Source organism: Acomys minous (assembly GCF_964271855.1).
Source record: "Acomys minous genome assembly, chromosome: 9".
Taxonomy (NCBI): Eukaryota; Metazoa; Chordata; class Mammalia; order Rodentia; family Muridae; genus Acomys; species Acomys minous.
Window position 1 is genome coordinate 104,167,219 of NC_140490.1, and position 23,412 is coordinate 104,190,630.

The window sequence follows — 23,412 nt, forward strand, 5'->3', positions numbered from 1 at the left end:
CCTAATAGCTTGCTGAAATTTTATTAACTCGAGCAGGAAAGAGAAATATTTGACACTTCAGCCTTATAAGAAAACTTATGCTTATTTTAAGTCACTGCTATATGGAATTGGTTCACATTGTGTTTAATATTACAATTTTCTCCTTGACTAAGAGTCTCTAGGACAAAAAGTATGAGACCAGTTTATGGCTACATCAACGATGTCTCATTATCTAAGGTCATCAGTATTTGTCAGTTAAATAGAAGTGAAAGAGGCAGCATTTATTTATATGTTAAGTTGCAGGTGTTTATGAATTCTTCAAATGATTTCTAAACATTTAAATGATATAATATCCTGCACAAGAAAGTACTAGACATTTATACACTACTTGTCTCAAATAGTGTCACCATATATATAAAATCACTGTCTGTCCTAGTTCTGTAGAAGACTTGTGAACGGCTTAAAGTACTGTTGACTGATCAAGTCTTTCTCTACTGTGAAAGAATCCTACTCTATGTTTTTTGCTTATTTCAAAGGTTTTTCATAATTTACATAAAAATCCATTCCTTTTTTATGAAAGCAACAAGTGTAAGTAATTACCCAAGCAACTTATATAGTTTAATTCTTTTTAAAATATTTCTAAAAATTCATTGAGATGTATTTCCAGTCATGACTCAAACTAAGAACTAGCAATACTGTTTCTCATAAGTCATCAACTTGTTGCTTTTCATGATGCTAGGAAATGTAGCCCTAAGAATCTCCAACCCTAAGAATTCTTGAATTACACTGTTGTGTGTGCTCTAATGCAATCTTCTCATTAGACAGCATGCTGATTAATTTTGATTGGTATCTTGATTAGACTGTAAAGATCAGGAGAGTATTCCTTTGCTTGTGTCTGTGAAGGGGAAAGACTCACCCTGAATACAGGCAACACCACACAGCTGACTGAATTAAAGAAGTGAGAAACCCAGGCCTTCTCTCTTCCTTTCTGTAGAGGTGATACGAGATGTTCTGTCATAGCTCACCGCCTCTTGCCGGGACGAGACAAAACTGTGAGACTGAGACATCCTCAACATTTAAACTGGAAAAACTGTACTTGGGGGCATGGTATAGAGATAAATAAAGATGAATAAGTTTGATTTACCTGCACCTATGGTAGCGCCATTAATTTTTTTCAGTTTGTAAAGTAATTTTAACATTAATGTGGCCCAATGACTGAAGCATATTAACCTTTAATTACGCATGTCCAGAGCAGAATACTAATGAATAATAAAAGTTCTGTTCTAGAAATGATAAGCGTTGTCTCTTTTTTAACTGTTACTTCAACATAACTGATTTTAAAAAAAACAGAAAAAAAGAAATATAGAGAAACTGGAAGAAGCAGGCAAGCAAGCAAGAAGAAAGAAAAACAAACAAAGAAACAAAAGAAAGACAAACTAGGTTATTCTTTGTTCTACTCAGATCCCTCAAAGAATAAGATTTCTATTATTCTCTTTCTATTTGTTATGATACAGGGACTAACACCAGAGTGCTAGGTTATGATGTCATGAAAAAATGTTACCTTCTTACTACACTCCTTCCTCGTTTCCTAAATCACACAAAATTAAGTTAGAAATTTAGAATAGCTGTGAAAGCAGGAGTAACCATGTTTTCCCCCAAGGTTTTAAATGGTTTGTTCTTAGTTGTTAGACTGGTTATGTATAAACAGAGGGCATCATAATGTGAATCAGAGTTGATAACCTCAGACAATTTATTAAATGCCAGGTGCTTTCTATGTTTCAGACAACAGGATTTACCTCATTTGTTAGAGAGGACTTTAGGCTTAGCCTCAAACACGCTGTGTAAATCTCTTCGTCGTATTAATCATATCTTGGTTCATCTGTTTGTTTGAGGATCTCTAACGTATTCTCTCAAGTTTAAAGTATTATCTGGATGGACATGCAATTCTTTATTACAAATATCTTGGAAAGCATCCACTGTTCCTTTACTTACTTTCTTAAATTTTTTTCCCCCGACATCAGGTCATGGCCTTATTCCTGAATTTAAGGCAAATTTTGAAAATAATTATCTGCGTTATCACTAATTTTGCTGCAGTATTGCTGATTTTAGATTTCAGGAGTGTGCTGTTTTAACTAAGTAGAAGCCATGCCTCATGTGTATGAGGTCTTTAAGCAACAATTTTAAAAACTAGAGTTATATTTACATAAATGTGTGTGTGTGTGTGTGTGACAGAGAGAGAGAGAGAGAGAGAGAGAGAGAGAGAGAGAGAGAGAGAGAGAGAGAGAGAGAGAAAGAGAGAGAGGGAGGGAGGAAGGGAGAGAGAGTGTGTCCTGATCATTTCATCAATTTTTATTTGACATTAATATTTTGTTTATTTCTGGGGGTAACCATGGGCCCTTTAAAAATAGGCATCTTCCCAGAACTTTCAGTCGGTTATTTTCCATCATGCCATAACTCTGCTTCCATTATGATAAAAGTCACTGTGAAGGGGCTTGGGTTCTGAAGAACTAGTTTTGTGATGATTTTTAGTTTTAAGTTCCTTTTAATTTTCTCATTAACTTATTTGTTCATTTTACATCCCAATTTGCAATCCCACTCTCTTCTCTTCTCTCAGTCCCACCCTCCCACCGTTTTCCCACGTCTCCGTCTCCCCCCTCCCAGCACCTCCCCACCCCAGCACATCAGGAAAGTGCCTCCTTTTTTTTTTTTTTTAAATGAGACAAGACAAAGCAGCCTTGCTAGCATGGAAAATGGGATCCAGACAGAGACAACCAAGTCCACGTCAGACACAGCTCCCTCTCCAGTTTTATGGAACACACTGGAAGACCAACCAGCCCATCGGCTTTATACGCATAGGGGACGGAGGACCAGTAGATGCATGCTCTTTGGTTGGTGGTTCAGTTTCTATGAACCCCGGTGGGCCCAGGTTAGTTGGCAATGGAGGTCTTCTTGTGGTGTCCTTGAGTCCTCCAGATGCCTCAACCTTTCGTCTAACTCTTCCACCAAACTCTGCCTAATGGTTGTTATGAGTCTCTGCATCTGTTTCCATTATCTGCTGGATGAAGCCTCTGAAGTGAAAATTATGCTAGGTTTGGCTTTGATGCGGACATCTATGTTCTCTTGTCTTTATTTTAGAGTGAGAATATCACTGCATTTTATATCAGAAGTATTCATCTTTCTTTTTTTTATTTTATTGGGGTTCACATATAACAGTTTGGATTGCATCTCAGTAGACAGTATAGAGTTTTTTTTAAAATTTAGATTAGTTTTAGAACTGTTAAAAGGATGGAGATGTTTGATTGGAATTAGAGAAAGTGTATTTTCTGTCATACAGTGCCTTAGGACATTTTGGCCCTGTCTTAGAATGTTAACTATTGTAATAACCTTCTCATGCTTCTGTTTTCTGAAGTTAGTAATTATTGCTCACTTTGTAACTGTCTTTGTAGTGTGTGTGTGTGTGTGTGTGTGTGTGTGTGTGTGTGTGTGTGTGTGTAGGGCTGCATATGCATGCACACATGCATGCACACATGCATGGGTATATTTGTATGTGTAAGCATGAGTGCACACATACGGCTATCTATATGTTTCTACACTGCTTACTTTAGGGCAGAAAATTAGAGGTGTGGTCCCCAGTAATATTTTCAAGGACATACACTTGCCAGCCTGACTTGTTCCCACAGGGCCCCATATAAAGATCCCTCCATCTCCCAAGAGCATCTAGGTGATAAATAATCCTCTAGGAATGTGTCCTCTAGCTCACATTCATCCCAACCATACCTGCTACACACAAGCACCTGGTTAGGATCTTATATTTCACACAGTACTTTCACTTCATCCTGTACATTTCAGGCAAAGCTATTAAAAATCAGTGTCTGTTCATAGCTATTAGCTGGTTTTGATTTCAGCTTAGTTCAGACGTGGGAATTTTGCCTTTGTGACTTTAAGAAGTTTTGAAGCCTGGCATGGTGGTGCATGCCTTTAATCCCAGCCCTTAGGAAGCTGAGGCAGGTGGATCTCTGTGAGCTCAAGGCCAGCCTGGTCTACAAACGGAGTCCAGGGCAGGCAAGGCTACACACAGAGAGATCCTGTCTTGAAAAACCAAGAAAAAAAAGGAAGTTTTGATCCTCTGTTAGTCATGTGTGCACAACATTTCCCAAAGAGAGTCCTTCTGGAAGCAAACTACTTATTCAAGTTGTCTCCTGTATGTCCATGTTGCTGACTAGTGTATTTTTTTTTAATTTGTACTGTTTTAACCTCAAAAATGCTAAGTATAATTCCAAATATACAATGACACCAATATTGTCTTAAAGAGATGTCAAATTTTCGGCCTGTTACCTTGCAGATGGTTTACTGCTACCACTTTCTATTTCCTCGAGAGACCGTTGAGACCTTTTAGAGATCAGAGTGATCACTTGTCTTTGATGAGTTCAGGGATTAAAATGGACTGTGAGCTCCTAGAAAAACGTTAACCGAGACCTTATCTAACAACACAGGGTCAAGTACCTCCCTACAGAGTCCCAAAAGGATGGTTGTTACTTAGGTACTTAGAAGCAACCGGACATTTTGTATTTTAAATCTTGAATTCACAGTTTTTCAATGTGCTGAGTAAGCTGCATGTCAAGTGTTCAATAATTTATGAAGTATTATAAGTAATTGCAAAAGAGGGATATGTTAACAGATGCAAAGAAGAATCATTTAAGTAACATGAGATTTTAAATTATCAGCTGAAAAAATTCTGATGCAATGACACAAAAATACAACAGTTGTTACACCATTTGCATGTTCATGTTGCACACACACACATATTCAATGTCTTCTTATTTTCCTACTTAGAGAAAAATAATCAGTATTGTCATTATGGAACTGTAGAAGACATACAAACTAGCATACCCAATAAAAGCTGTTTCAAAAATCTTACTCCATCACGCGAAAATGCTTAGAGAGGTTGGAATTGTTTCTAGGACAAAATAATCACCCAGACTGAGTTCATAGTTCATAGTGCTGGTGGTAAAGGAAATTATGATGATGATATCAATGTTTCATTTATTACCAAAGTAATGTTTACTACTTTGATAATAAGATTGTTCTCGATGCTTTAAATAATCTATTTCATGGGACCAGCGCAGAGATATTAGCATGATGGTTACTATTTCTCAGTGACTTTCCTATAGAAATATCTATGTGTCTGGAACAAGATTTTAATTTAACCACAGTGAATTTTTATTTGTTAAGAATAGGCCATTTCTTTGGTATAACATAAAGTAATTTCAGTTAGTTGGTTCTCAAGTAACAATTTTGAGTACTCACGGGACTAAGGCCACTATACCCTGTGAAGATGGAAAAAGAAATTCATTCACTTTGAATAGCATGACACACATAAAAGAACGAAAGTGGTGAAAAAACCATACCATTTATACAAATTTCTACTATATATATATATATATATATATATATATATATATATATATATATATATATAATAAATCATATAAAGTGCCCTAATGAAGAAGGAGCATGTAAACACAGGAAACATGCCTGCTCAGGGAGCATGATGAGAAGAAGTCTGTGTATCTATCAGATCCTAGTTCTCACGATACCCTAACACACTCAAAATATACATTATGATAGGAAGACGCTGCACTCAAACAGTGTGGTAAACCACTGGAAATGCATTGTGTCCCTACCTTCAGATAGGAGGATTCCCACTTCTGTACCTTTTTTGTCGCCCCATTAAAATGATTTCATCCTTCCTAAAGTGAAACTTACTGACAGACATAAACAATAAGTATCTTTTTATTACCCATTATCTGAAAAGAAATGTGTTGTGGCCCAGTAATTCCAAGTGTTTCGAAAAAAAATTTATTTGTACCCAAACAAAGATAGTGACAACACAGATGCTCTAAACAAAAGAGATGTGAGGTAGACATCAGAAAAATGTGACTGTGGAGATGATTATGGCTTAAAGGGGAATTCAAGTGTTGTCAGTGAGTAGAGGGTCTTGCTGCAAATACATTCTCTCTAGAACACATCAGATGGAAAATGTGGTTGGTTTTTCTCTCCGGCTCAGGGAGGGAAAACTGCTGCAGCCAGGGTACGTTTGTTTGTGTGTTCTAGCACTAACTTCGCATTTTCAAGCAATCATTGTTTTGAAACATAATTAAGGCAAACCAATAACCTTTAAAGAGAGTGGCTTCAGAAAAATTTTAGAATGAAAAACTTGGAAATTGGATTAGCTAGTTTTCAGTGTTTTAAAATCACATAGTTTAAGGCAATTTAAATAATTAACATTTTCAATATATCTTACCATTCTGTAATTGAGAAGGAACATAATGAGGAACGTTTTTACCTATAAGTTACTCACTTGCTTCCTGTTTGATTACTAGCTAAAACAGGTTCCCATGGAATGCACTAGCAAATAAGCAGAGCTGCCATCTTGTGGATAGCCAGGTAATGGGCCAGTTTCTGCTTCAAGATGATGCCAAACGTGGCATTTTAATATTCCTAACTGTTCAAAGGAAGACTGGTTAGAGCCGTTTAAAGCTTATTTGAATTTCTAAGTTCTGCTTGTAAATTATCACCTGAAGGACATGCTCATCTCCTGCAAAGTTAGTATTAACCGAAGCCTTTTTAATATGTAAAATGAGAAGCAGGGTAGGATGGTTTCTCTAGTCTAATTAGCCACTAGTGCTGATTTGTTTTGATAATATAAATAATTAGTTTAACCACAAAATTGATGTAACAGAAATAATTGTCAGGCAATTAAATAGTGCAGTGATTTCAGCTCTGGGGAAATATATAGCATCAAGGAATGATAATAAAACTGAATGAAATGTACTTGCTTGAACTATAAAATAATATCAGTTTTTTGCAAAAATAATGTGGAGCCTCCATATTCTTTATATCAACATATACACATTATAGATTTATTAAATCACAAAGGTTACATTAATTCCTATAGTGGCTTTCCTCCTTTTATATTTTACACTTAAACTAATTTATGTTCTTTGGGACTCAACAATGCTAGATTTCTATCACAGCTGGTATAAACAATAATAGTGACACGATGTCAAGAAGTATATTTAAAGTACAAAGTTTATCTCTGTTTGATGAGATTTAGCATTTTTCGAAGTACGATTTATTTCGTAAGTTTCGTAGCATGTTCTACTAGGGTACGTAGGAATGCTAAAATTAATATTCAAGAAATGACATGTGGGTTGTATTTTCCTTGTCAAGAACACACTTATAATACTACATATCACTTGATTGATTTTCACATATACTTAATTGTATCCTAGATTTATCTGACATTCTTCTGAATATACATATATAATTATTTAAAACAAAAACGTTATTTATGGGCTGTAAATATGGCTTAGCAGATAAATGCTTGCCCTTGAAGAGGCCCCAGTTTGGTCTTGATCACTCAAGTCAGTTTAGAGCCGTCTGTAATTGCAGCTACACTGTAGCCATTGACACTACCCCCTTCTGGCATCTGGAAGCACCAGCATATTCATTCCCCGACTCACACACAGTTACACAGACATTCAAGCAAGCGCACACACATTTGCACACACATAATATGTTACTGCTTACTGAGTTACAATGAGATTATGGCCTAAATGCTCATTTATTACAGACCAACATTGGTATTAAATATTTCTCTTCTACTTCCCTTGCCCCCAGTATGTCTCCTACAACTTAAAATATATTCTGCTAATTTTAACAATTTATAAAATCTTAAAATTAAGATATAAAATAAGTTTTCCCTTAAGTAAACATTTTTTTGAAATTTTAGTTATTGCTTGGTTAGGGTATCGAATATATATATATATATATATATATATATATTGAAATCTGTACCTTAAAATTATAAATTTTTATGACAGAAAACCTGTACATTGTACTTAGATAATTACTGAGAGATGAATCATGCACAGAAAGAAGACAAATTGATAGAAAATGCCAATGGGGCCCTCAGCATATAATATTCTCTAGGCTTCATTTTGATTTATTTTTAAGCCTATTGTAAGTTGCACTGAAACACTAGGACAAATGTAAATCAAAGTAAGAAATATTATTTTTGTTCACTGGTGGAATCAACATTTATCTTGTAACTGAATGGAACACATACCACTCTGGTTTTTAAGTGCAGCAGGATATAATCTAATTTTTTTAGTTATCTATCTCTGGCATTAAATATTTATGCCATTAATATTTTATATAAAACATGAAGTATAGGAACATACTTTATAACTTATTTTACCAATGACATATCATCTTGGGGACTGTAATATCACAGCTTTATCATTTGTCTACCAGAAATACAGGTGACATTCCCATTGTCCAAATTCATCTTTCTGATCTGTAATTCAATTTTATGTCACCTTCCATGGCATAAAGATTTCCATATAAAACCTGGTGATTTTATGCAGAAATAAATGAACAGTGTCTTCCTCATTTGCTCAAAGTACATTTTGAGAAATAGAAATTTTTTTTTTAAATCTAGGTTCTTCTTAGGCTTGACTAATATGATTACATCCAAAATAACTGTGAGAGTATCAATAACTTTAAAGAAAAAAACGTCTCTTAAAGTGAGTCACTGTTATAAACACAGCTAATTTGCCACAGAACATCTTCATTGAATTAAAGAGTTTACCATATTCTTCATTATATTTGAGAGCATTGAGTTCACTTTTCATTTTATCATACAAATGTCAAAAAATGAGTATTTGATCTTTGCCTTGCAATAATGTTGATTTTTAAAATCATGTTTCATGTAATACATCTTGTTTTATATAACAAGTCTACACATTGCCTTAGCTGAACCCTGTGTCACCTTTCTATGGGTGATAGTCTCACAGTCGTTCTTCATAAGAGATGCTAATGAGTTCAAGTTCTTACAGATTTTAAATTATAGCCTTGACTCTTGAACTCCATCTAAAACCCAGTCCCCTGCATCACACACAAATTGCTGTCCAGAATGAGTTAATTCTATGGTAATCATAGTCAGAACCTAGTAGGGACCGGAGAGAGTTTCTTTACAGTCATTGTAAACTTTTAAAAACTCTTGTTGGAGTGACCCAGTAAAATAATTTATTCTTGTTGAAAATTTCCATGGGTTATAAGGCATACCAGATGACAGTGGTAGTAACACCCTCATCCCTGAAGGTGGCAGTGAATGAAGTGATCCTCTCTCCCTGGAGCTGCTGCTGTGTGTCTTCTGAGCTGCACAGCTTTCAAAGGCTTTGCCTTGAGATACAGCAGCACTGGATTTAGTAGGTGCTTGATCATTGAATGGCTCTGGTAGTTCTTGCATCCCATGGTGATGCCACTGACAGCTCCTTTTGGTTGCTAAAGATGGGGTATATTTCAAGGTGATTGTAGCTTTGGCCCTCTGGCAGCAGGCTACTAGAACCAGCTTGTACCAGCATTCTCCTCCCCCACTGGACACAAGCCAGGGAGATATATGGGGCTTTTGTCAAGATAGTAAGGCATGGACAATTAGTACCCATTTGTGTTGAAAAAAGAACAGCACTATACTATAAAGTAGCTTTAAATTACTCATTCTAAAAAACCAATAATTAATATCATTTTGTAATGTTATATTTTTTAATGTAACATAAATTTAAGCTTTGCTGCACAAACTTTGAAGATCTTGTTTAATATTCAGAGAATAAAATACATTGCCATTTTCCTATTTCTATTAGAAAGTTAAAAAAAAATACAGATGTTTTTCTAGGCGAATTGATTACACAGTTATCTGCATTATAGTTTCCTTAACTTTCTTAAATTTAATTGTGCCGTACTATATAATCAAAGCAAAGAATTCTTTAAAAGTTAAACTCTTGATGTGATTAACTGGTCATTTTCATGGCTATTCCTCCAGTGAACTGCCTTTTTTAAAGTAGCATTTAAAAAAAGAATAAATGCGCTTGAGGAATGAAATTTCTCAAAAATCCTAAGTAATTAGTTTTACAAATAGGTCTTATCCTCCTTGGGGGCAGTGTATTCACTATTCCAGCACCCAATAACTTATTTAGACTTTTCCATTCTTCTTTTCAGCAGAAATCATAGCAAGAGAGAAGCACTTCGATTTTCAGCTGACAGTTTAGGGTTAAGATATGATTCCAGGTAACAGAAGCCAATGAGAGTACACCCAGTTGATGTTTGTGACATCATCTTCCAGGCGGAGTACACAGAACAGCTGAGGCAGCGTTCAGTTTCAGCCGGAGTGCCATTATGATGGATGTTTACATGTCTTCATTGAGAGCCAATTATCTTGCTTTTGTGTGAGGCCCAAGGATCACTCATGCTGCCAGGCTGCACAGAGCACTGTTGGATCTAGCTGAACGAATTGTTTTCTCTGTCTCGGGTAAGAGCCTGCTCGCTTTACCTTCTCATTCGAAACAGAGGTGGCTCTGCCTAACGGAGGGAAGAGTGTAAGGTCTGAGCAGTGTTACTATCTGGTAAGCTTTTTAATCAGAGCAGTGTTTAGCATCGTTAAAGGATGCACAGATGTAGCTGAAGGGACGGGAAAGAGCTGCTAATGTGTACCTGGCAAACTAATGTGTAGAAAAGGGATAGCAGTTATCTCAGCTTCCTCTTAGAAAAAGGAGAGTAAGTAGGATCATAGGACTGTTATCTTTCAAATATGTTCTAAATGCTTCTGTGTCTGAATACCATTGTGTTTCATTTCTTCCTAACGGTAAAAAGGCTTTGAAATAGTTGAACCAGTAGTGTTATACATTTAAAATGAGTTCTGGCTCCTAATTGTTAAATGATAGTTCTTTGGGACAGTTTTTCTAAAGTTGTGTCTGGCCAGCACATTCAGCCCTTACCGAGTGAGCACAAGGCTTCAGCTTTGGAAATAAGCTCGGATTACTTTCCACTGAAACCTACCGTCTCATCAAAAGAAGTGGTAAAAGCAAATCATTTCAATGTACAGTGTAGGGTATTTCTCCCTGATATAAAGTTTATTGTACTAACTGCTTTTGGGTGTACAGGTAATAATGTGTTTGTGTATTTGAGAGTCGTGAAGAGCTTCGCATCTTGTAGTTATTTCTCAGTATTGATATTTTTATCTGAGGATCCTTTTATGTTATAGCAAAACATATGCTTACAGTTGCTGTACTGCTCTGGATATAGGTGATTGAATCTGACAGGAACCTTTAAAAACAAATATGCTAAAAAGCTTTTAATTGACAGAGAATGTTCCTAAAGCTACCTAGAGAATTCAAAGAATACATTTAACTCTTCAGATGTCTGTGATTGTGTTGTTAAGTGTGTCTGCCCTGTCTGTTTAAACCAGTAATGTTAATAATTAGAAATCAGGACCTGAGGTGGTCAAGTTGTGCTGGAAGACAGCAGGGGTTTTCTCAGTACCTTCTCACTGCTCTGTCTTCTGCTAGCCTCGTCCTGTTTGACAGCTCTTGTCATGACTGTTGTTTGATTTGTTCCTTGTGTTCTCCTCAGACCTGAACAAATCCGAGCTTAATAGTGTCCAATGTGCATTAACACACTCTAAAGAACAGGGCTTTTGTCTCAGTCAAAACAATGTGGGATCAATCAAACTTCAAAAACTTTCTAGGTATTCATTGGGAGTTCATCCTTCTTACGGAAAATCAGCATCTTGTCTATCCTGTGAAAATCAAAATCACTGAACTTGAAAAGACTCAAAATGAGGATTATAGAAGTTTTGTGCTGTGGATTCTGAGGATAATGATGCATTGTTTGGAGATGAAGTTTGACTATATTTCTCTCCTTAAGTACTTTAAAACAGAGCTGAACAGCCCATGAGTATGGATGCTGCTGTTTTTACACACAATCCATCTTGACTAATAGAAAGCATTAGTTTCCCAACAATTAATTCTCTAAAAAGCTGTTTGCTCCATTCTGTCCACAGTTGATAGACTCTTACTCAATCAGTGAGCAGTCTACACATTAATGTTGTATTTTGTTGTGTATGGGAAACTGTTTATCTGCTTTTACCTCTCAAATTGCAAATGCACTGTACTGGTTGTGATTACTATAAGTAGCTTATCTCCTAGGGTTTTTTGGGGGGTTTTGTTGTTGTTGTTTTAGCAGCTCTGTGCCATGCGTATGCATAGGATGTGCTTTGCCAGCTGATGCATTTTGCACTTCATTAACTGAAGACTTTTACATTTTATTTGTTGCCTTATTTTTTTCTTAAGAGAATATATCAGTGGGATCCTAACAATTCCTGTTGCCACACACACTTCTGAGGAAAGTATCTCTGTGCAAGTGACACAGGTAAAAGATGCTATGTGTACTGCAAGGTTCCCTAAGGTTTTCCAATACAAAATATTTCTTTTGTTTAAGTTAGATAACCATTAGTACTTTTCATTTTGAATATGTTTCTATGTTGCTTTGTCAAGTGGCACACAAAGTTAAGTGTCACAAAGGACTTAGGAAGAGGAGAAAAACATGGTGAAGAAGAGGTCTCTGTAACATTCTGTGCAGTTCTCTGAGTTTCCCGGATTTTACAAAAAAGGGGCTACCACATTTGAAAACAGTCCTTGTTATGATTTGTCTAGTTTATAGATTCACTCTTTATTAATTCTCTCCTACCCTTTAATATAAACTTCGTCAGCTGTCTAGAAAGTAAAATACTATTTAGTTTTCTAACATCTTAGTTGAAGCATTCAAATGTAACACAAATTTTAGGCTTTCTAGTCAACTTCCTACTTAGGCAAACTGTAGTTGCTTTGTTGGTGTCCTCTTTTGAGATTATAGTATTTTGAATACATGCATATTTATGTACTTAGTAGAATTACTATGTGCATTTTGCAATTTAACTTATATTTACATGGACAAAATAATTTGATTTTAGTTGCCTGTTAGTGGTGAAAATGTGTGGTATTGTATATGTAAAGAAAAGTGTGATTTACAGTAGGAATTGTAACTTGGTCTCAAAGTTCATCCATTCAGCAAACCAACCAAGGAGGAAAGGCCCAGGAACAGTTTTACAGATATCAGTCCAATCAATCAACCAATCAAGTCATGATTCATTCTCTTCTCACATAGTTAGGTATCTGACCAAGTGTTAATTCTTTGATTGTCTACTCAAGGACACTTCTATGTGCTTAGTATGTGCAACTGAGAGATACAGAGGAGAATGATACATTTTTCTTTCCTTTTATCTGGCAAGTTTTCATCTCTAAAGTCCAAAAATTACAGTAATTATATCAAGGTATGGTGAAGAAACGTCTTAATCTATCAAAGAAGAGACAGACATTGAGGGATGAGCCTCATTTATACTTTGGATGTTTCCATTTAAGTAAGTAGTAAGATACTGGAATGCAAACCAGAATTATGCATCTTTTATATTGAGATGTTGTGAAAGGCTCTTCCAACTATTTTATAACAAATATTTGATTGTAAATATTTTCATGGCAATATGGCCAAAACAAAAATTTAATTTGTAGAGAATTGTATAATCATCAACCATTTTGGACATTTTCCAGTATTTATAATGTACATACAAGCAAATTTCATCCTCTGTTTTATAGTAAAGTCCTTAGGAATGAAATGTACTGAGTAGATAGTCATTTCACTTTAGTGGGATTCAACCACATAAACAGACAATAAGGAATTGGAGAACTTTCTCATTTACATTATTAAAAATTGTATCCTACAAGTAATAGTAATATTTCTAAATATGCAAATATCTATTTTTGTAGTGAGAATTCTATTAATATTAGTTCATAAGATATTTTGAGCCAACTGCAATATTTAATAGCTATCAAATTTGCTTACAGATTTTTAAAGGAAAAGAAGTGTGAAATGCAACTTCACAAGAGAAAATCAACTTATTCATAGAATTAATCAGTTGAAGAAACCAGAGCTGGATGGGATCACTCAATTAGGCACTGAAGATGCCTACAAATTTTGGAATACCCAAGCTTATTGATTAAGCACAAAACATTTCACTCTTGGTAAATAGGTCACATTTCAAAATAATACCCCTCACATACCATCTTTATTAAAGCCCATATATGCAAATTGAGTAACAAATGAATTTAACAATTAAGATCATGATTTTTAAATCTGGTTCTCATGCTGAACCTCATAAAACTAGTGCCTAATTTTCAGAATTGAGTGAATTATGAGGAATCTTTTTTCAGTTTCTTAAAAGAAGTGCCATGAGCTTGAGGAAGAAAAGAATGTAAGACAAAGTCTTTACTCAGTGGGTGCTTTGCCAGGAAGTATTAGAAAACACTGGGCTTTGGAATGAGTTACTGTCACTTAATGGCATTTCCAAATCTGTTTTTATAATGTTTGGATGAAGATAACATAAATCGAGGTCAAAGTGCTTTTAGTGTCAAATTCTACTGAAAAGAGAGAATTAGCTATTTTATATGTTATTGATTCCTTTAGCTAAAAGTTGAATAAGGTGAGAAGGTCATTTTGGAGACAGTATTCACAAAGCCTTGTTCAGCTGATGAGACAGAGTATGCTGAAAAAAACATGCAATTGTATACCAACAACACTCTGTCAGTATGGAAAATCAATATACAGAGACCTGAGTATAGATATTGGTATGGCAAATCAATCCTATGAAACAACAGTCTGAAAGGAGATAAAACAGAGTAAAATCTGTTTTGATTGACAGCGGTATAGTATAAAATTAAGTTCCACAAACTTTACTTGGTTTGAAATTCAGGAGGCTATCTAAACAGGTCAGCACACAGTTCTTCCTAGGTAGCAGAGAGAGAAAGCGGGAGGGTTTGCATGGGCTGTGGTAAGAATAGTTCTGCCACCAGACAACATTAGTAAAATTTCTTCTATCACACATTTATATCCTTTATAAATTCACATAAAATATAGGGATAAAATGCCTACAGCTAGGATTGTTCTGAAAATTGTGTTTTTTAAATTGTGTGCACTAATCTTTCAAACACTAAGGACAACAGCTGCATGTAATAAATGCTCAATTAGTCTTGCCTCTTGCTAGTACTTTTATTGTTAGTGACTTGCTTAGTAGTGTGTGTGTGTGTTTGTACATATGTGTATCTCTCTCACATTCTCTCTCTCTCGTTGTTTGAATATGAAGTCTTCTTAAACACTGATACACTTAAACTTTGATACAGTAAAACAATTCCTAATATTTGAGCTAATTATACTAAGTACCCTGAAAACAGGAATTTTTAGTGAATATTAGTGGCAGATAAAGAATTATATTCTACTCTTATGACTCTCAAATTTATAAGTCAAGATCTAAAATTATACAACATAGCATATCATATATACATAAATTTCTAAAGGAATCACTTCTGAATTTATTTTATTTAAATTGCACTATCATAATTTTCAAAAGCATATTAGTTTATGCAAGTGATGGGGTGGATGAAATTAAGCTGAATTTTTAACTCAAATAATCCCATATTGTCAACACACTTTAAAGGAAGGATAAAAAATTTATTTTTAATACCAGTTCAAAAATGTATGCACATTTATATAGTTTGTTTATTTCTTTTGCTTCGATGAAACATGTACATGTATCCAAAATTTTTGCCAAGAGAGTAACAAGTAGCCAGTGATAAAAATAGTTCCCTTTCATAAGTGTATATCTTAGAGATTCAAGGTGTTAATTTAATTATAAAACATAAAAGAACTACCCAACATATCAGTGAGTTATAATTCCTCACATTTGAGAGCTCCAATTCATTCACACAATTAATTAAGGTTAGGCAACAAATTATAAAGCTGTTCAGGTATACAAACACTGAATGGAACAGGCCAGCTGCTCTGAAGAGGCTATTGAGGTAAAGACAAAAAAAAGTTGGATATAAATACATACAATATAATGTGTTGCAAAAAGTACTCCGGTAACACAAACAATAAGTATATTTTTTTTCCTTGAAAAACAAGAAGTGTTCTAAAAACAAATCATTGAGTATTTTAAAAACTGGTAGAGATTTTTATAATAATAATGTACAATGTTTATTTGGAAAAACCTCTCATAAATACAAAGTCAGAACTATAAGGAACAATCACAGTGAGTTCAGAGAGAGACAGTTAGTTTTGCATGAAGGAAGAATGAGATGAAGGAGAACTTAAAATGACTTCTAATCTGCCAGAGGAGGAGCTGATTCAAAGAGTAAGCCCTGTGTAACTAGTTATAATTGGCTGTGTAAGGCGCCCTGGCTGAGGCTTGTTAGGCTCTTTGTGTATGAAATACAGTAGATGGCTGTTGAGGAAGTAGCTTGCTGTGGTTTTGTACACATGAGAAACACTTCCTAAAGAATGCCACTTGAAGGATTGTCTTGGATTACTTAACTTAATCTGACAGATCAGAGGAACAGGAAATGCCCAAGGGAAGATTCTTCACTACGTTTCAACCAATATTATTAGTTGTTATACCTTATAAATTTATTTTAAATTATTGGTGATAGCCAGTGGGATAGCTACACACTCAAGAAAAGAGAAGGGGGTAGTTTAATATGTGTCACTGTGATAACATGCCGAAAAGCAACTTGAGGAGATAGGAGCATGTTTGGCTTCAAGCTTACAGTCTACACCCGGGGAAGCCAAGGACAGGAGCTCAAAGCATGGATGTTGTGGTAGGAACTAAAGAAGGGACCACCGAGGGATGCTGATCACTTCTTTGCTTTCATTGGTTGTTCATGATGTTTTATTTTATTGCCCAGGACCACCTACCCAGGATAGCCACCTCCCGTAGCGGGATAGACCTTGCCACATGGATCAAACATCAAGAAAATGCTCACAGAATGGCTTTGTGGAGGCAATTCCTCCATCCATGCTGTCTTTCCCACTTGACTCAAGTTTGTGTCAGGTTGAGAAAAAACTAACCAGCCCAGTGATTTTCTTTCAGTGTAAAAATTTTGGTACAGTGCATCAATAAGATAAACACCAGTCAATGTAAGAAGGATAGAGATTTCTAAGATTACTTTAAAAGCATTCCAGTCTGAGTTCATCCACTTGTACACCAATGATAGATAGATCAGATACAGATAAATATTTGATACCCAGTAAGAGCCAAAAAAAAAATGAAAACATGATCTATAGTCACCCATACTTGGAGTGTTTTAATCGCTTTGGAAGAGAAGCACAGATAGAACAGTGAGCAGCGAAGACGCTGTATTCATAACAGATGTGCTGGCCGACTGGAGAAGATGGGACAAGTTGGGTCACCAAAATATGAAAATCCTCGCGTCTTGGTTTGAGTAGTTCTTATTTATTTGTTTGTTCATTTTGTGCGTGTGGGGATTGCTTATGCTCAGGTGTGGACATGTGGAGGCCAGAGGTTGACATGCCATCTGCTGTCATTCTCTATTGTATTTCGCCCCATTATTATTATTATTACTGTTTTATTTTTACAAGGTTGACTCTTAAACATCATACAAACTAAATAAAGAATTGCATATCACATTAAGCAAACCCATAGTCTACACAGCTCAATAACATCCTATAGAATTAGAACTGGCGTTTGGAATGGAGTCTGTGAAGCCTCACCACCTATGTTATACTTTTAACATCAAAAATATCTTATGCATTTATCCACCACCGACACCATACAGTTAAATCTAAGAATACAATTAGCTTTATTTCTGTGATTGTACCTCACATTTATTACCTGATTTACACCTTCCCTTATACCCTTATGTTTACCTTTCTTGTTCTTTCTTTTTCATGTTATACTGTACTCAAACATAAATTTCTGCTCATATATACATGTATTAGTAGTTAGGTTCCACACATGAGGGAGAACATATGGTTTCTTTCTTTATGAAATTGTGTGACCTCACTTACAATTAACATTAAAATTAACATACTGAATCTATCCATTTTCCTGAAAAAAAATTAACTTATTTTTCCATTTAATTCTTTGGGATCCCTATTAACTCTGCTGACCCAACCCCTCCCCCTTTCTCTTCAAGCTCCTATAGTATAAGCTTCTATATGCCACTATACCCACCTCACCACGATACACTCAAACCTTAGAATGTGTGAGCAAAGTATACCTTTGCACCCTGTGCCCGTTTTACACAGGTTGTTGCCACAGAGAACATCTCATGAACACAGTATTAACTCTCACTGTATAAAAGGCTGCAAGTGAGAAGTTCAAAAAAAGAAGCAGGGAATGGCCCTGAAGACAGGAAATAGGATAGACAATACAGTATCAGATTTGCATGAGGCCATCTCTAACGTCTTCCCATAGGCTGCTTGGGGCCCAGCATATAGTATGGATTCCAGCACAACATGCGTGTACAAATCATTTTGTCACAATGCTTTCCACCACTGAATGCTTCCTCCTAATTACACATGAGTGATTATATAAGACACAATGTTCAAATAAGACTTTACTCGTGAAATATATAAAAATAAATTTAAAAAATTACCAATGCATATTTGTAAAGGTTTGTAGTTATATAATTAAATTTTGGAATGTGCAGATAGAAAAGAATATGAAGATGTAAAGATTCTGCAACAGAAATGGAGTGGGTGATTATCATCCTTGAATCAGGTTATACCTGCAGGTGCCGTAACTGAAAATATAATTGAGATTGATGGAGTCTGACATGGGAAAGGCAAGAAACAAGCTCGAAATATAAAAACAATAAAAACCGTACTTGAAATTGAAAGAAGGTAACTGGTGGCTTGAAAGTAGTCTGAGATGCCAGGCGGCCAGGTGTCCAGGAGGAAATGGATAGTTAGGAATTGCAGTCATGTTCGAGCAATTTAGAATTGAAAGGCAATAAAGCCCTGCCAGAGAGAGTCGCCAAGTAATGATACCTTCAGAGATGAAAAAACTTTGTTTGGTGGTGAAATGTGTGAAAAAGTAACATTAAAAATTCAGACATGGAGCTCATGTCAGTGATCTCGGCACATGGGAGGCTGAAGTACTCGCATTGCTATGGGTTCAGTAAGTTACACCGTGAACTCCAAACTAGCTTGATATACAAAGTAATACCCTCTTCCAAGAACAAGAACAACAACATTAACAACAAAATAACTGAAATATAGCACTAATGGTGCAAACTAATCTTCTAAACTTGTATTAAATATATTTACAATAATTATTCATGAGAGATCTACAGCATCAGGTCAACCACTAGGGAGAAAGGGTGATGATTATTTCATTCAGAAGTGACAAGATTCTTAGGAGAATTACTCTGCTTTAATTCAAAATAATTTCTAAGTACATTAATAAATGAATACCATTTTTCTACTTCTTAAGCAGATAAATCAACTTGTGTAAATATGTAATAAAATGTATCAGGATATAATGTGTTTGTATATACAAAAATATGAAATACAAAACTACCCATAACTCTAGAAGTTGGAGAAATTCAATGAAAAGGAAGTGTGTGTGTGTGTGTGTGTGTGTGTGTGTGTGTGTGTGTGTGTGTCTGTGCATTTTCTGTCTTTTTATAAGTAAAAATGAGTAGTGAGGCAAATTTTTGTTATAAAATGTGACTATATACCACAGGGTTTAGTCTAATATGTTTATGTTGACTATAGTTTTTCTTGAAATATTTGTTGGAAGAAATCACTTTATCTCTTCCTGTTTTACAGGAAGGCATAGATTCTTGGAGCAATTTAGAATGAAAAGAAAATTTACTTGTGTTATTTTCATAGCAATCTGAAACCTGAACAGTACTATCTGGATACCCTTAGGATAGCATCTGACTAAAGAATGTTGCTATGAATCATGGGAACAAAGAATATGAAGTCACAAGGTGATTCTAAAACTAGATTTGACAGAACAGTCTGCCTAGGACAAACCATGGCCAATAAGAGAGATATTTGCAAAGCAGAGTTTTCTAATCACACTGGATTAAACCCTAGATTCATCTAACAAAGAATGGCATAGTTACCAAGTTCTTGGGATTACATAATCATGACCAAATCATGAAGACGGTCAATTAGGAGAGACCACAACATATTAGACATGAGCAATGGCATTAGTCAAGAACTAAAAAAATGTGAATCTAGTTTCCAGGAAAGCTGTGAAATCAGAGCCTCATTAAAGAAAACTGGTACTGAGACTGTATAGGTACCAAATATATGACAACTGGGATCCAGTTATTCACAACAATCCAATGACTAAATAAGGATTCTGAAGAGAAGTTTCAGAACCTAAAGATTATTTGGAAATATAGGTTTGGGTCATACCTGCACTAGAAAAGGATAGAACCCGGTCTACTACTCACCTACTCATTGTCTGTGTGCTATCATTGTAGTATTTGTTAAAAGTCTGTGCTTTAGAATCAGTTGGCTTGGTAACCACTTCTGGTTTTACAACTTAGTAATGTGGTGTCCATAAGGAAAAAAGGAGAAGAAAAAGAAAGAAATAGTTTCCCCAAACTTCAGTTATCTCTTCAGAGGAGTGCTGTGAGGATGAAAGATGACAAGTGCTACTACCCCAAGGACGCCATGCTTCGACTGCTCCCAAAACACAAGTTTGAATTTTGGTACCTGTTTCCTTCTGAGAGGACTACATATCTGGCACATGTCCCACTTCATAAATTACTGTTAGTTGACCTTTGTAAAGCATTTTCAGAACCACGTTGTTGGGTGCAGAATCTGCTTTTGTATTCGGAAAGAGCTTTAATTTTCCGTATCCTGTATTTTAATCGACCATTTCCTCCCTTAGTCTCTCCCATTAGACTCTAAGCCCAATGTGTTTTGGGATTTTATAAGTTGCATCCACTGCTTTATCAGCAATATTAGCACCGAATAGAAGCTCATTAAATGGTAATTAAATGAGTATATGGTGAGAAACCTCAGCCACATATCCCTCTGGAAGGATTTCTTAATCACAGTTTAATTTGGATAATAGTAGAGCCAAAAGTAGAAGGCCTGTGGTGGCAAATAAAGTTGATTTCAATAAGTGGCAGTGAAACTCACTCTCCACTAAACCTCCCCATGTCCTGCTCTTGTGATATCGGTGGGAAATTTAGTATTGAGAGCATCTCCCTCTGCCTCAACCACCACAGCAGTCACCACCATTCAAAACTGAGTTAAGTAAACATCTCTGGGAACTGATAACAACTGATATTTAGTATAAAGTCAAAGCAGAACATTGTAGAGAGCTCAGTGCCTATGCTCTTCTTGTCTGAACATGAGCACGTGTTTTAGTTTGCGTTGCTGATGCCTTGTAAAGTCTGCTGCTGAAGACTTGGTCACTGATGATGACACCTTTGAGAAGTAGTGAGAGCTTTATGAGATGTGATCTGCAGAGGGAAGTAGATCTTTGCTTTCCTACAAAGTTTGTGTTGAACCCTGGCTCATTGGTCCCTTCCTTCCTTTCCCATTGTTTCCCGATGATGGAAATGTGCCTTGCACAGGGGATCTGCCTCACTACATGTCTAGAATCAATCAGTCAATCAATCAATACAGCCAGAGGAAGATCATTAAGAGCTGTGATAAATCTGACACTATGAACCAAATAACCCGTACTTTCTTGAAGATGATTCTTTTTTTCCAGGTAATTTGTCACAGTAAAGAAAATTTGCCTAGCATAGCATGCTAGGTACTGCTTGTGTTCATTTCCATAAATATCTTTCTTAGGTTTCTTTTGGCTCAATTTAGATCTCTTTGAGAAAAAAAAATTAAATTTCACTAACTGCAATGCTTCTGCAGCCTGATTAGAAATTTAAAGAGGAGAAAGAATCTGTATAAATGAATTTAGAAATGTTGAATTTTTTAACCATTTTTTTAATGTTCTAGACTCTTCTCAGTGTACAGGATAAGTGTTGCCTTAATACTGGTGTGTAGTAAATAAGCACAAACACATCCTTAAAATAGCAGACATCTGCCCTATCTCAGTCCCCACATGGCAGAGGTATGAGCATAGTCTAGTATTTAATAGGTTGTTTATTCAGTCTCAGAGATGAAAATGAACGTGGTATTAAGTTATATTCTTTTCTACATTTTGAGATTCTTTTTAGGGACCAGTTGGCTGAGGTGATAGTTGGTTTCTTCTGCATTTAAAATGCAGTTCCATGTTTAGTCCCTACTGATTAATTGGAGGCAACCCTCGGTACTTATACGCTGCCTTCATTGCTGGTCAAATATTATCTCATAATTTCACTCTTAACAGGTAATCTCAGTCTGAAAAGCCAGCAGAAGATTCTCTTGCTCAAGTTGGCTGTGATGGAGATTTAGAAAATATGATAAATAGTAGGAGCTGAGCCACTGATCCTTGACACCTTTTAATAGCTAAAAACAAGGCCCAGATCTTGCCAACCCTCAACATGAGGTAATTAGACAAAGGTGTGATTCACTGAGAGTCAGCTGAGGTCATGTCTTCCTGAAGGAACAATAGCAGGATGTTCTGAGAACTAAAATCTAAGTGATTATCAACTTTGCCTTCCACATCATTTCCTAGAAAACTGCTAGTATCTGAGAGTACCCAGGAAGAGACGATTTTGATGGAGAAATGTTTGAGTCAACAAGATAAAAGGAAGATGGGAGTCAGACGAGGTGCTACCTGCCTCTTTCTGTGTGCTCAACAGTTCTTACAAAAGCTTAGCCACATGTTATGATGGTAGAGCTGGCTCCGAGGCTACAACATTTTGCAGTGAAAGATAACTTGGGAAAACTACATTTTGGGATACGGGCTTCCATTGTCTAGCCTTTATGAAGAGAATGAGACTGCTAACATTATTATCACTGGACACAATGGCTGCTGCTAACCTATTTAATGAGGCAAAATCCCAGAGAGGTTTTCTGCTTCTGAACTCTGAGTAGTTAGACTCAGAGCCCTTTAGCCTGCATTCTTATAGCTATGATGCGTGAGAAGAGCCCTTGAAGAGAAAGAATGTGGCATGTAGTATATGTATGCTGTGTGTGTGTGTGTGTGTGTGTGTGTGTGTGTGTGTGTGTGTGTGTGTGTGTATGAGTATGAGAGAGAGAGAGAGAGAGAGAGAGAGAGAGAGAGTGTTAGTATGCCATCAGACCCACATACTTTCAAGACTTCCAAAATTTAAAATTTCATTATTTTCTGGACAATCAGTAAAACCTCTTTAGGCATCTAGACCAAAGTCAATCCTGATAAATTGAAATTGCAGCATGAAAATGGGAGGCTGTATATGAAGATATTCAATGGAAGAGACAATGTACGGGGCATGAGGAGAAATGGCTCAAGGTCTGAGGGTTATTTTGCGGAAATTGAATATCAAATTATAAGTGTCCAAGGAACCATCAAGGATGCACTCATTAACATATGAAAGGTATGCAGACCCAGTTGCAAGAATGATTGTACCTAAAGGAACATCGGTTTGCAACTTTAGTTTTTATTCATCTCAAAGATATGGCTATGTACTTATTTTTACTTTATTGACCCCACAGTTGGGGTTTTCTTCACATTTTCTGTGGACTAATGTTCTGATCATCATTGTTTGGTCTGCTTGAAATACAAAAGGCTGTTTTCATCAGTTCTTG

At 35.8% G+C, this 23,412-nt stretch overlaps 1 protein-coding gene across 3 annotated transcripts in view; it reads left to right on the forward strand.

The window, feature by feature from the left end:
* Positions 1-23,412, forward strand: part of MGAT4C (MGAT4 family member C) — a 614,816-nt gene that overhangs the window by 382,865 nt on the left and 208,539 nt on the right. Inside the window, exon 1 of one of the 3 annotated variants that reach the window (XM_084796246.1) lies at positions 10,180-10,351. The exons of the other annotated variants lie outside the window; for them this stretch is intronic. The gene's annotated coding sequence lies outside the window, so the exon portion shown is untranslated. Of the gene's footprint in view, positions 1-10,179; positions 10,352-23,412 lie in introns of those variants that run through there. 3 annotated transcript variants of the gene reach the window in all.